Genomic DNA, 10,954 nt, shown 5'->3' on the forward strand with positions numbered 1-10,954 from the left:
GGGGTCAGTGCCCATTGAGAAAAAAAGGGGAGGGGGCTTATAGCTCCCCCCAGCTTCTTCCCTCTCCAGTGAACTTCGGGGCAGGTGGGAGGGTGCTAACTGGTGGGGTAAGGCTCAGGGGAGACCAGGATTGCCCTGCTCTCCCACCCCAGGGGGTGCTCCGTGAGGCACTGAGGAAAGGAGTTTATGCATCAGGGAGATGAGCCTCAATCCCCCTTCCTTGCTTTCCCCAGGCTCCCTGTGGTTTCAAGAGAAAATTCCTCTCTCCCCTCACCCCCCCCCCCCGGGGAATTTCTCCCTCTTCCTGGGCAACAAGGCATCTTCTTTGCAAAAACAGCCTCCTCTCCCCAAGGGAAGATGATGTCCCTCCCAGCCAGGAGCAAGGGGGCCTGAAGGGAAGAGTTCTGCACGTAGAGTGTCCCCAATCTCCCAATCACTGTGCCTCTGAGGAGCTGAGAAAAAATGAGACACCAGCAAACAAGTGTACCCCGCACCTCCATTTGGTGTCTTGTAAATCGCGCAGCCTGTCATTCTGACAAGCTTTTCTTATCAAATATGGATAGAGCAAGTAACAGAGAGGCTGGGTACACGGAGCGGCTTTGTGTTCACTGTAGTTTGCCCTTGCTCTTTGCAGCTGCTTCTTGCTAGACTCTCACAGAAGGGCTCAGACTGGTTACCGTGGTAGATTACTTTGCAGTTTGTCCTTATTTCCCTTTCTTAGAAGCCCTGGGGGCACCGTCAGACAGAGTGTAAAGCGCCATTGAAAGGCATTGCAACTTGCTCTGCTTTAAGGCTGAATCAGCTTTCTGAAAAGCAAACAAACTGGCGGTGGGGGTTGAGGCTTGTTCAGAAAGGAAGTGGCCAGGCCTGTCCAAAGGGAGGCAGGCATGGATTAGGCATTGGATAGGAAGTTGCTGGGGCTCTGGATAAAGGAGCTGCTTTCTAGAACTGCACTGTAAGACAGGAGATATTCTATAGTTCATGCATTTGCAGGTCAAACGAGTGTTACTGAAGTCAAACTTGTTTTACTGCAAATACATCAAAGAAATTTTTACAATCAACCAGGAGTTTACCAGTTTGTCAAATCTGATGAAGAGTACAGCTCAGCGAATGACATGGGGCATCTGAATGCATGGAAAAAGACAGGCTTGCAGTATTGTAAGGACAGGTCAACTGTTTTATTTTAAAACAATGGTTAACTTAACAGAGGTCCAAGCCATTTTTAACCTGGTCTTGCAAACAAGTTGGAAAACGTCTGCTGTTTCTTACAAACTGCACTTCCTGTACTGTAACCTATTTCTCAGCAGAAGATCCAGGCTGAGGAAGTAAAAGCAAACTTTTATCTCCCTCAGGCAGATACACAATAGGACCACAAATAGTGACAGGGCTCTCCAAAAATTATTGTAAAAGCCCTTTTTAAAAAGAACCTTACCTTGTAATATTTCTTAAACCATCTAAATTATTGCAGCTAATGGCCATACTCAGTTTAGAGCAGGGTGTCAAGTTGGTGTCAAGCATCCGACCTACAGAGCTGTTCCATCTGGCCTGCTGAGTTACTGGAAGTTGGGAGCATGACCAGGGTGTGTGGCCTGCCACAGAATTCAGGAACATGGTCATTGGCAGCAGGGGGGCAAGACTGATACAGCCTTGCTTGGCCCTGCTGCTGACACTTGGCCACACACACCACTGCTGGGCCACTGCCATCTCCCCTTGCTGCTGGATCCCTGCCCTCCCACAGTCACTGCTGGACCCCCATCATCACCACCAGATTAACCACAGCCACCACTTAGCCCACCACTGTTGCAGCTGTTTGTCTCATGGAGTCAGCCCAGAGCTCAGGATGAGTTTGACACCCCTAGTGTAGAGGAACATTAGTCAAGTGACATCTGCAGTTAACATTGTACAGTTATATTCACATCACACATGCACTTCAATTCAGCATGGGAGACTAGAAAGAGGAAGGACAAGCTTCTGCAACCATTGCAGCCCACCTTTAGCAGCATCCAAGACACTCCAATTCTTTTGGTTCCCGGCGATTCGGTCTTTGGATTAGGCTACAGTTCAGAGACACTAAACTGATGGTTGGTGATTCTGAAGCAATGAGCAGGAGTCAGACCTTCAGTATACTGGATATAGTTAGTATAGCAGCAACCTTCAAACCAGTAGGAGGAGTATACATGATCAATATGGTTAATTTCTTTTGGAGAGCTCCTTAGACTGTTTTTCTTCCATTTGCTGTTCTTCCTTCAGCTATGAAGTCACATACGCCATGATTCCTTCCTATTGGATGTTTAACATAGGAAGCTATGGGTGAAAGAGTAAGCACAGGCTGCAATGTCACTGATGTCCTGAAGACATTCAGTTCCAGATTTTTTCCCTAGGGGCAGGCAAAGCAAGTATCCTGCCCCCCATAGTATTAAGCAGAGTTCAGGACCAGAGTATTTCTGAAAGATATGTTCTAGTCCAGTGGTTCCCAAAGCATGGTTGGTGGATCACGTGTGACCTGTGTCGCTTTGATGCAGCTTGCTATCCAGGGCAGTTCCTTTGAAATATCCTTTCAGGGGGTGAAACTTTGGGAAATGACTTGGGCTCCATGACTTGTGTATGAATCCCTGCGTAAGGTCCTGGTGGTAGTTGTTGGCAGGTGGTGGTGAATTTTTATGGCATGCACTTGCATATCTGTCAGGTCTGGATCAAGCATTGAGGTGGTTGGGAATGTTTCAGTTAAATACTTTTTCATTGGAAAATGATAGTTTCTTGAAAAAAAGGTTTGTAAGAAAACTTTTCAATTAATTAACAAAATACAAAATGAAAATTTCCCTTTTTCTGGTTCAAAACCCCCTTTTTTAACAGTTAAGTGAATTACAGTTAAAACAACCAAAAAGGCCAAAATCAAAATAAAATGTTTTGTAATGATCAAAACGAAACATTTTCAGTCCTGAATGCAATGGAAGACCCTCCCTCCCTCCCTCTCTCCCTCCACCCCTGTCTGTATAGATGTTGGAACTTCCAGTTCTGGAACTTCAAGAGAAGCTTGTCTGGAAACTTGCAGAGGAGTGAGAGGTACTGGACAGCTTATGCATTTACTCTATTATATAAAGACGGGATATTCCAGCAGTAGGAATTTTAGAGATGTGTGCCCGAAGTACAGGATCAGATGGATGCTATCTTTATCCATGAGGGTATGTCAGCCCTTCTACCACTACCTTTTTCCCCTGCAGGGGTATTTCTACAGCATCCTTCTTTCTAGATGATTTCTTCCAAAGATTGCTCCTGCCTCTTTTGGTTTTGTTTAGTAGCAATTGTAGTTCTCCTGCACTGGTCTTTTTTGGGTGTCAGCAAAATCCTTGAAACAAGGAATTGTTGAGGCCTGAATTTGAATTCAAGGTGGAAAATATGTGCTAAGTTTTGATGGTTATTTTGATGATGTATGTAAAATATATTTGCTAGCTCTAATGGCAAGTGATCAGAAACCATGTCAGGCTGCAAACCTACTATTAAAAATGTGTTACTATTTTTTCTGTACCCTCAGTTTCTGAGCCTTTAAGATACGCTTGCTTGCTTCATTTTTTTCAATCATTTCTCCACAACATGAAAGATCCCCTTTTTTTTTGTAAAGAGAAAAGAGAGCTGAGATGCCCCAGTAGCTGAGATTCCAGCATCTGGGACCTTAAGGAAAACATAAACTATAATGAAACTCGCAATAAAATCATGCAAGTTGGTAATACTGCTCTGAGTTCCTTTCCTAAAAACGTAAGAACAAAAAGGACAAAATCCCCCTGAATATGCCCCCCAAAAACCCAAAAACAATCTCTCCAAATTTGGCAATCACTAACAAGCACCCCGTTAGACAGTCTGAGGAGATAAAATTGGTTATACAAGAACTGAATTCAGCAGGTACCCTACCCCTTCTGATTTGGATTGCTCCTTCACTTAGGTGGACTTGTTAAGCAATGAACCAATTTAACCTTTTTTGCAGACCCCCCCAATCCCCTCCCCCCTCAATAGTCAATTCAAACCCTGTACCCAAAGGTGAACCACTTTGCCAAAGGGCTGAGTAGGGAGATGCCTAGAGCTAGGCAACAGGAAATGTAGGTGTGTCAGCACAACACTATAAATGTACAGTAGACTCATTCTACTGTGCATTAGTGGGGCAGACAAAACCTGTGTTAATGCACAGAATTAGTAAATACACATCACAAAAAAGTGTGTGCCTGTGTTACTGTGGAGTAGTGCTGGTTATGGTGTGTTTAGTAATTACAGCGCATTAATGAATGTGTAGATTTTTTTATTTAAAGTTTCTGTATTCCAGGCCAAATTAGCCAAAACAAATTCCAAATCCATGAGCTAGTCCACAGCCATAAGTGGCCCTACTACCAGCAAACATCCTCCACCCCCATTTAGGGCTTCATATGCTTCCAAAACCTTTGGCAGGCATCCTACTTGCAGGCCAAACCCTGGAGGCTTAGGTTTGGATGCCCCTGAGTTTTGGTTGCCCGTAGCCATAAGACCCCAAGAGCAAACTAGGGAGGAGTCTCCCCTTTCCATAAAGTGGGCATAAAGCCAAGACTTTCCCACTCCAGCAGCTAAGTGGGAGGTTTACTTGACATTACCTTGGCAGGTACTATCCCCATGCCAAGAGAGTGGTCTTCCCTGGGTGTAACTAGGAAGACCGCCCCCGTGATCATGGTGTTTCCCCTGCCAGGCAAGCATAGGACTATGCTTGATCTGAGCTGACAAGAGGCCGAGAAATGATTAATGAAAGTATAGATGTGCCCAGTATGCCTGAACTCCTGCTCCTCCTCAGAATTTAGGCTTCTAAGTCAGGGCTACAATACTGATTAGACAGGAGGCACCTACCAGAACCCAGCTGCCTGACAGAAGCACTGAAAGGCCAACATCAGCCACTCTTAAATACACCTAGTAGTAGTAGTGCAGGTGCCCACCTCTGGTCCACTAGCCTAAATGGTAAATACACTTACACAAGAAGCAGCAGACCTGGGTCCCAAGGCCCTCAACTGGGAGGGGACTCAAACTTACCATTTGTCAAGGGAATACCCCACCTACTAGGTTATTTGCAAGGTTAGTGGTTACTGTTTAAGCTGGACCACTGGGAAGAAGGGTCATGAGTGCAGGAGGAGAGCAAGTAAGAGAGTATGGACTATAGCCTTGTGCTTATTGTACTCTCTGGGGATGGGGTGGGAGCCCTGATTCTGCTGCCAAAATTATTCTAGTATGTTAGCCAATGTCTAAAGTAAAATGCATAAACAGTCCAGGGAACTAGCAAGGAGTGAGACCCAAGCTCAGAGAGGGATACACTCTGTTGAAGGAGGGGGTCCTGAGTTCTGGACTTAGCTGCACAAAATAAAACCCACCCTCTTCTTTAAAGTTTGATTTAGACAGCAAAGTAGTGACTCAAAATTCAAGAAATGGGAGATTTATAGTTGCCCATGTAACCTCCATGTACCTTTTTGCAGCTCTGTTGTGTATATTCAATGAGGCAAGGGTACTGCAAGAAAAAAATCAAGCAATTATACACTTACAGAGTGTAATTAAACACATTATAGATATGTCCATGTGCCATCCCCAGATGGGGAACTTATTGCTGGTACTTTGTCCTTGAGCCAGGGGTTGATCTGAGGGAGGAACAGACAAATCTCTTTCTGTTCAGGAGCTGGAGGGAGTTCCAACCCCATGTGGTACTGTTGGAGGGGGAAGGGCTAAAGGACTAATTGGGTCATGTACTGGGCTTGGGCTTTTTTACTAGAGGTTCAGTCTTCTTCCCACTCTCATCTGTCAGAATCCTCGCCTTCTCAGGCCTGCACCTCAGAATATTCCATGGTTTTGGCAGGCTGCCTATGTCTTTCCAAGGAACACAAGGGAGGGGATGGAAATGGTGACTTTCAGCACTTTAAAAAATCTCAGCCAAAGCCGAATGGAAATTTACGGGCCAAAACAAAGGCCAAAAGGTTCTTCCTGACAAATATCAAAGCCCTGCCGCAAACAACAGAGGCAAGACAACTTCTCAAAGAAAAGGTTACAAGTAGCTTTTGAATGAGAAAGCATAATACAACCTCTATATAAGGGTCACTAGCAGCTCATGTACCAGGTAAAAACAGAATTTCTCAGCAGTATCTCGCATGCTAGCTGTTGATTCAAGTGAGTGTCCAAATGCTCTCCCTGCTTTCACTAGGAACTTCTGAGTGGCTACAGCAGGCAGCACAGTGATGGTCTTGATGTGGCAGAAGATTTGCTGTAATCAATATCAGCAGGATCCTTTGCTGTCCATATTCCTTTCCAAATATAGGCAGTCCTCGACTTACAATGTTTTGAGTTGCAACATTTTGCACTTACAACGTTTATAAATTGACACCCTGTTTCAACTTTATGATGTTAGCTTCGACTTTACAACACTTGATCCAATGCAACGCCACGCTAGCGAACAAGTTTGCTGTGTCGCTTGTCTCCCTAGAGGACATCTGTCCAAACTTATTTGGACACTTTAAGAAAGCAGACAAGACTCCAGAAGAACCTGCAGCCAAGACTCCTGAGAAGACTCCAGCCATGCACCCTTCAAAAAGTCCAACCAAGAGCCTTTCAAAAAGTCCAGCAAAGTCACCTCAAAGAAGTCCTTCCAAATCCATATGATTACTATTTACCATATAAATACATTTATATAGTTGTATTACTCATTTATAATTGATCAAGTACAAAATTCTGGGGTATTTTTAGTGAAAATAGGGTATCCAGCCTTGGTTCAGGAACCAATCCCCCATTTATAACGTTGTTTCTTATGAGAAAATTGGTTCCAAGTTACAACGTTTCAAATTAAGACAAGGTTTTCAGGATCCAATTGTGTCGTAAGTCTGAGGACTGCCTGTATACCCACTTTCAATTGATCTATTTATTGTCATGTATGAGTAATAGGCATGAACTTCAGTGAAGTGATATACTCTATTTCATTAAGTAGCTTTTGGAATAGAGAGAAGATGCAGACTCAGGCCCCAACAGCCTTACTGAGTGTTCTTAGTCTTTTCTTCATGTTTTCCCCAACCACACCCTGGTTCAGGGTACCAACCCCAGATTCTCTCCAGGAACCAAGGCAAATGTTTCACTTGTTTCTGACTTGCACCCTAGTTGCCTTTACTGGTAATTTTTCTTGTACACATGTATTCAACCTTACTTGTGATACAAGTTCCAGGTCAGGAAAACACTTAAACATGTGCTTAATCTTAAGATGAATGCACTGACTTTGGTAAGTCAGTTAAGCAAGTACTTTGTTGTATAACAACTAGGCTCAGTGTTCTTGCAGCTGGATTTCTTTAAGGTAGTTTTCTAATATTCAGCATTACCACGTAGCAGCCTGATCACTTCTTAGTTTTCCATAGCAGCTTATTGACAAACTGGCTCCCCGGCACGGATACTCTTATACCAATGTAGATGAACACATTGTCCTCTAGCTGTCTCTGCATGGAAGACATGCTATACTGGTATGAGGGACCTTGACATTGGCCTTCAAGCTAGGATCTGTATTGGTAGAACTATGCCAGTAACATATACATTTATGTCGTGTCCCAGACAAAGTACATTACTGCATGAACTAGGTGTAGGCCAGCTTTTTCAAATCCAAATAGACACACGTGCACACTAACTGCTTTCCTGTTTACCAGTAACTGGTAAATTTACAGGACAAACATTTCACACAGGACTCGGTATAAGAGAACCAGAGTGCATCACACTTGCAGGCATAGACCATTGGCAGAAGAGTACAGCTGTACATGATTTGTCCTTGTTTAGGTTCACAGCTGATCTGGGTTCTGCTGGCATTGTGGAAAGACACAGAAATAAGGGCTATAGAAACAGGCTGTGATCATTTTGATTTCCTTTTGCACATTACTTCTAGCTCTACCCTATGAATAAGAGGGGGCCAGCTGAACTGAGTTTAGATGGAGGAATCAGATGGCTAAGGAATCACTAACTCTTCTTTTGTGACTGCATTTATTGTTGTGCAGAGACTTATTTTGAAACTCAGACTTTTGACAAGGTTGTAGCTTTCCAAAAATTCTTTGCATCCTAATAGTGTCTACAATGGCCCAATATACTAGTCACCACAGAGAGCTATAACAGGAGAGAAAGAACTTGCAAGGCTGCCCCAGATAGCTTTCAGTCTCAATATGTGAGGCAGATGAAGCCTGAAAGAGGAAGTAGACAGTGGGAGAGTGACTCATGAAGTTGTACAGCAGACCAGTGGCAGAGTGGGAATAGAACCCAGGACTCATGATTCCCCCACTCTAGTGCCCCATTCACTGGACCTGCTGCCTTAAAGAGCAAGCAGAAACAGGTCATGGTTCTCCTGCCACATTGTGCTTTGTCTTCCAGAGAACATCCAGTGGCACCTGGAAAATAACAGAATGCATCTTTCTCCTCTTGCTGCACCCGTATCCCCTCAATCATTTCAGAAGATTCCTCCTCAAATCTCTAAAAGGTGACAACCCTACTGCCTTGTCATTCTCCAGGCTTCCTGTTTTCCTTCACTGAAAACACCCCAGCTGCCACTTACACTAGGAATATCCCATTTAAAAGAAGCTTAACATTTGAATTCCAAATTAATGGAGAAGTGGGGAGGGAGACCATTGAGACAATAAGCTATTGACTTCATTGCAGCCATCCTGCTAAAGGAGGAAAGGTTTTTTTAATGCATTGGTATGATTATAAACAAGGCCTAAAAGTGCTAGTTTTATATTGAGAGAAAGGTTCTTTCTGCTTATTCTTATTTTGTATTTGTTAATTATAAAGACATCATGCAATTCTCATTTCCAGCATTTTCCACTCAGGAGTCTCAAGATTGGAACAGCAGGCAGGACCTACTCCAGGTCAGGACAGAGGTGCATTAGCAGAGCTGGATGAGGCCCAGGACTAGAAAAGCAGGGAGTATTGCAGATCAGGTCAAAAGCTTGCTGAAAGATTGATGGAGAAAGCCCACATGATATCTGTCCCTTAAAGCTCTAGCTTAAACCAAGGCCATTTGCTTGCTGTTCTCAAAAGTACTCCCAATTACAGAGAATTATCAATTAGACAGGAAACAAAAGTATACTTGCCCATCAGTTTTTGCTTAGCTAAGAGACTGTTTAAATCCTAAAGCAGAATATACAGCCCTATAAAAGGATATGGCTACATTAATTACTGCAGGCTTGTATGGCTGCAAGTTTTTGCATGAGGCCCAAGTTAACAAGCAAACAGGAGTGTGGCCCATGATGTAGGGTGTTGCCTTTTACCTAGTACAAAAATCATGACATTTCTTTTATCTTATTAAAGAGTGTAAATTTAAAGGGACTCCGTAGGCTTTAAATAAATCATGTTTTGAATTAAAAACACTCTTTCTTGCGTTGCTTACAAACCCTTGGGAGATTAATAATTTTTCAAATTACTTTCATTAATACCAATTATGGAGTTTGTTTACTTCAGTAAATAATTCTTCCAGGGAGACAGAGCTAGCCCAAGAAGGGATAGCTCCCTCTGGGGACCCAGAGGGAAAAAGAACTGAAGGTAATGTTTCAGGAAAGGCAACTATGTTTCATGGAAGCAAAAGCAATATCAAATAGAAGGATAAGGCTTCTAGGATTCTTAGTATCATAGAAAAGTAGGGCTAGAAGGAACCTCTGGAGGTCATCTTGTCTCACCTCCTGCTCAAGCTAGGATCAACCCTACCTATACCATCCCATAACAAATGTTTAACAATCTATTCCTAAAATAACACAAACAATGCTGTCACACAACTACAAGTCATATTGCCCCCAAATGCCAAGAACACCTTAACATGCTACAGATAAGGCACGGTACTGTCCATGTCCTGTTGCTGCAAGGACAAGAAGTACTTCTTGAAGTACACTCAAGAGATTGAAGGAAGAGAACCATGCTACAGAGGAAGGCAAAAAAAATCCCACAATCCATGCTGAGTTGATTGGGAGGTAAAATTCCTTCCTGATCCCAAATATGATGATCAATTTGACACTGAACAGAGAGGCAGGAACCACTAACTGGGAAGCTCCAGGTTTTTTAGTTTCAGCAGGACCACTGGTACACCTCCATCAAAATCAGCAGGAACACTGGTACACCTCCACCAGTCTTTGCTGCAGTCACAACATCTAATGCTTTTGAGGAAGGTGTCCCCCACCCCATACCCGTAGGGACAAGAGGGGTAAAAAAATCCTTCCAAGCCTATGTGGCAATGAACAAAGCCCAGAAGCATGGGAAAACCAAACATTCTCCACACTCTCTCGTACTGCAACCTGGGGATTGTAAACACAAACCCCTACATCACACAGTGTAACAGGAGAATAGGAAGTTTTGGCCCTCTGATCTCCTCCATACACTTCTCAGCTCATTTAATCTTCATTCATAAATAGAGTCAGTCATGGATCTCTTCTGGATTCTCTTCCTGCTGTGTATATTCCTTCCCAATTTTCACCTGGTCTTTTCTGCTTGAGTCTACAGTTATCTTCTCAGGATATCCCAGTGTAGTTGACAGTGACAATCGCTGGCCAATTTCTTGCCTTTCTTTGCGTGACTAGCCACTTCTGTACACTTCCGTAGTGATAGTTTGACTTCCTGCAATGGCTAATCAAGGTGTCGACTGTCCTCGCCTGCCATGACTTTGACGTTGCAACTTTGTTAAGGGAGGTAGTTCTTACTCCCTACTACTTTGGCTCTCGTCAGCCACACAGTGTTGTCAGTTAGGGCTCCGCCTCCCCTACACCCCACCTAGAGCCAACCCGATGACTGCGTTTCCAGAATGTGCAAGGAAAACAGCTCGGGTCCAAGTCCTTAACAATCCAGGATATAATTATTAGTACAAGATCTCTGTGGCCCGCAAATGATGGGCTATAGCACTCCTTGATAATTAAATCCAGTAACTCAGCCATAGGTACAGCTATTCAAAACAGTCCCAAAAGGG

The sequence above is a fragment of the Crocodylus porosus genome, unplaced genomic scaffold, assembly GCF_001723895.1.
Source record: "Crocodylus porosus isolate Cpor-Errol unplaced genomic scaffold, CroPor_comp1, whole genome shotgun sequence".
In the NCBI taxonomy this organism is placed as follows: domain Eukaryota; kingdom Metazoa; phylum Chordata; order Crocodylia; family Crocodylidae; genus Crocodylus; species Crocodylus porosus.